We start from the raw sequence: 4,904 nt of genomic DNA, 5'->3' as shown, positions 1-4,904 counted from the left end.
AGACAGTGGGAAAAAAAAAACTTGCTGAGGAATTTTAAAAAGCAGCACAACTCGGAGCAACTTCTCCAAAGCCACTGAAGCTAAACTTGTATCCCACCCGGGCGAAGACAAAAGGTGCGTTTGCTGGTGTTGAAGTCCCACCTGAAGGTTACTCACACAAACAACAACAGACTCAGAGAGAAAGTTCTCCTTTTTCCGTAATCACGACATCACTGGTGGATGTGTGAGAGTGACGAGAGGAAAAGCTCTGACATGCTCAGGGTGTTCCGGTCGGGGTTTTATGGGGCCGATTCTGATCACCGATGAGTGAAATTGGCTGATACCGATACTGATACCAATCAGATGTATTAAAGGTACATTTTTCAATGCATTTGCGGTAAATGCTGTTCACAATATCAACACAGTATTCAAACTAGTTCCTTATTCTATGAAAGGTTTATAAAACAATAATTAAAATATCATTTTGTATTATTAACAATGATAATAATGAGATATATATATATATATATATATAAAAAAAAAAATATATATATATATATATATATATATATATATATATATATATATATATATATATATATATATATATATATATATATATATATATTTTAATTAGATTATCCAAAAAATAGTGCTCGATACCGTGGTATGTGAATGCTTCCATTAAAATCTCCTGAGGATTGAGGAAACCCCTCATGAAACAGGCCTGTAGAGATGAAATAGTCTTGTGATTTTTTCCCACACATACATATATATATATATATATATATATATATATATATATATATATATATATATATATATATATATATATATATATATATATATATATATACGTTAGGTCAGGAAAAAACACAATAAGCTTTATCATCCCTACAAGCCTGTTCCGCAGGTTTCCCTGCTCGTCAGGGGATTTTTTTGACGAGCAGGGAAACCTGCGAAACAGGCTTGTAGGGATGATATAGCCTCTTGTGTTGTATATAGATTTATATATATACACTACCGTTCAAAAGTTTGGGGCCACATTGAAATGTCCTTATTTTTGAAGGAAAAGCACTGTACTTTTCAATGAAGATAACTTTAAACTAGTCTTAACTTTAAAGAAATACACTCTATACAATGGACGGCGCCATTAGCATTTGCCTATACGGCCTATGCCACGGGCCGGTGTTGATCAGGATTATCTCAGGGAGAGCCTGTCCCAAATTCCAAGCTGTTGTTTTGAGGCATGTTAAACAAAATAATGCACTTTGTGACTTCAATAATAAATATGGCAGTGCCATGTTGGCACTTTTTTCCATAACTTGAGTTGATTGATTTTGGAAAACCTTGTTACATTGTTTAATGCATCCAGCGGGGCATCACAACAAAATTAGGCATAATAATGTGTTCATTCCACGACTGTATATATCGGTATCGGTTTGATATTGGAATCGGTAATTAAGAGTTGGACAATATCGGATATCGGCAAAAAAGCCATTATAGGACATCTCTAATGGTTACTGTACCCAGTACTGTACATAATGTGATGTGCAAATAGCCTGAATCTTGTCTCCTTTTTCCGCATGCATTGTTTCGTAAGTCCATTCACATAAATGCCAACTCTGATGTTGGATTGATGTCTCCGGGCAGTGAGCATGGCGTGTGTCTGCGTGACGTGGCGGCAGCCAAGCAAAAGATGAATACGCGCCATTAGGGCAGCCAAGGATGTGGACAAGGCTCCACACTGCGAGCGGCAATAGGTCCTCCCTCGAGACACGCTTGCAGACGTCAAGCGCTCACGGCCCATCTCTTTAGGTCAGGGTTCCCTCCCAAATATTCCTGCAATAAGTCCCACAGCGGCTCGATTGATGTCTCTATATATGCCCCGCTAATAATCCTCACCGCTGCACCGGAGTCATTTGAGGATAGTCTCCCGCTACATTTTCGCAAGACGTCGGCAACGAATCCGTGACATTTGAGCTGGAGTCTGTTTTCGGTTGATCAAGTCACTGGAGAAGATTAGCGTGAGGATGTTAATGCCACAAACGTTGACTCCGCACAATTGACTGGCTGGCATTTGCCATGACATTCAGAAAGCCAATATTACAAATAAATACACAACTATATGTTGAACTTAATCAATGGGAAACAAAAGTCTCAGTAACTGCAACTATCTTTGGATCAGAGCCGCTCCTGGCTAAATCGGGGCCCTGGGCAGGAACCCCTGCCACCCCTCTCCCATTCACAATATATTATGTGGCCTGCAAACGCCTGGAAATAATATGCGTCAAAGTCAATTATATTTTCAAATGAAATGTATAAGTTTTTTTTCCATTTTGACCAAAAAAATATAGGTACTGCATGAAATTGCATACCTTTTTAAACTTGATTAATATTCAATATTGTCACAAACATAATACATCATACGTTACAAACATTTTTTAAGTCAAAATAAAAGCAAATATTGAAATATCTGCATGTTATCCATCAAATTGTACACTGTAAAAAGGACAGTATGTTTTATGGAAAATGTTACTGTAAATTGATATAAACTACCGCTGACGTGGCAGTGTTCGCTGTAAAATCTATGGTTGTATTACTGTAAATGGATAAACGATACTACTTTTTTACGGTAAAAAACTGGCAACTGAACTGCCAGTTACAGTAATATGTTGTAAAAACCACCGTATATTTTACAGTAAAATTTTCTGCGACGAAGCTGCCATTTTTCTGTAAAAAACAAAACAGTGGTACTGGTATTCCATATACCATGATATGTCTTAAAAAAAACACTATTTTACAGTAAAATTCTGTCAACTGAGCTGATTTGAAAATATATAAATATGTAAAATAATGGTTCTTTTCTTACAACATATGGTTAATGGAATAACAATACCACTTTTTTTTTACGGAAAAAAATTGGCATCTTTGTCGCCAAAATTTTACTAAAAAATGTAGTGGTTTTTCCAACATGTTACTGTAAATGGAAAAACAGCACGACTGTTTATTTTTTTGTATTTTGGCAACTGAGATGCCAGGTTTTGACTGTAAAAACATTTACAGTAATTCACCGTAAAAACAATCATATATTTTACGGTATTATCTGTCCACTCAGTCGACAGAATTTCACCGTAAAATGTAGGGTGGGTTTTACAAATTACTGGAAATGGCAAAACTGTACCACTTTTTTATGGTAAAAAACTGGCAACAGAGCTGCCAGTTACAGTAATATGTTGTAAAAACCACCGTACATTTTACAGTAAAATTTTGACGACGAAGCTGCCAGTTTTTTTCTGTAAAAAAAAACAGTGGTACTGGTATTCCATATACCATAGTATGTTGTAAAAAAACACTATTTTACAGTAAAATTCTGTTGACTTAGCTGATTTTAAAATATTTTAAATGTTTTAATGTAAAATTGTGTTTTTGTTTTTTTACAACATATGGTTAATGGAATAACAGTAGCACTGTTTTTTTACCGGAAAAAAACCCTCAGCTTTGTCGTCAAAATTTTACTAACAAATTCAGTGGTTTTTACAACATGTTACTGTAAATGGAAAAACAGTACGACTGTTTATTTTTTTATTTATTTAGGCAACTGCGATGCCGGGTTTTTACTGTAAAAACAATCATATACACTACCGTTCAAAAGTTTGGGGTCACCCAAACAATTTTTTGGAATAGCCTTTATTTCTAAGAACAAGAATAGACTGTCGAGTTTCAGATGAAAGTTCTCTTTTTCTGGCCATTTTGAGCATTTAATTGACCCCACAAATGTGATGCTCCAGAAAGTCAATCTGCTCAAAGGAAGGTCAGTTTTGTAGCTTCTGTAACGAGCTAAAGTGTTTTCAGATGTGTGAACATGATTGCACAAGGGTTTTCTAATCATCAATTAGCCTTCTGAGCCAATGAGCAAACACATTGTACCATTAGAACACTGGAGTGATAGTTGCTGGAAATGGGCCTCTATACACCTATGTAGATATTGCACCAAAAAGCAGACATTTGCAGCTAGAATAGTCATTTACCACATTAGCAATGTATAGAGTGTATTTCTTTAAAGTTAAGACTAGTTTAAAGTTATCTTCATTGAAAAGTACAGTGCTTTTCCTTCAAAAATAAGGACATTTCAATGTGACCCCAAACTTTTGAACGGTAGTGTATTTTACGCTAAAAATCTGTCCACTCAGTCGACAGAATTTTACCGTAAAATATACGGTGGGTTTTACAAATTACTGTAAATGGCAAAACTGTACCACTTTATTTTGTTATTCTGGCAAATGAGCTGCCAGGTTTTTGCCGTCAAGAGCACTTTTAAAACAGACACAGTCGATTTGAAAAATCCCTCCCTTTTGGGACCACCCTCATTTTGATAGATTTCACCACCAGGGGGGGCAAATGAGATCTGTATTTTTGGTTTGTTTTAATGTGCTAAAGGCCGTTGACAAACGAGTCAAGGACCACAGATGGCCCCTGTGTCGCACTTTGGGAAACTAGCTGTTTAAAACAACTGTTAACAGTCTTAGAACCGTAGTGTATTTGTTCATCCTATGGTCACATATGGGAGGCGGCTTGTCTTACGTCAGCACCGGAAGTCGTAAAATCAGCTGTTCACCTGGCGGGGATGAATAGGGAAGTCCTTCTTTAGCTGCCGTCTTGTTTTATCATATATTGCTGCCTTTGCACCTGTCAATGTTTACTTCTGTATGCACATTAAAATAAACAAAAAATCCTGACTTTGGTGCAATGTTCACAGACTCTAGTATATGGCTCTCTATAAGATGCAATGGTTTTCCGTATTGGGACCATGATTTCGGTCCTAACTTGTTCACCGGTCCTTATATTGAAGGTACTTTTCCTTGTTGGTGTCTCAAGAAGGGTAGAAATACAAGAACACACACACACACACACACACACACACA

The sequence above is a fragment of the Entelurus aequoreus genome, linkage group LG20, assembly GCF_033978785.1.
Source record: "Entelurus aequoreus isolate RoL-2023_Sb linkage group LG20, RoL_Eaeq_v1.1, whole genome shotgun sequence".
Lineage (NCBI taxonomy): Eukaryota > Metazoa > Chordata > Actinopteri > Syngnathiformes > Syngnathidae > Entelurus > Entelurus aequoreus.
The sequence above is the reverse complement of the archived record's forward strand: the minus strand, read 5'-3'. Positions refer to the sequence as shown.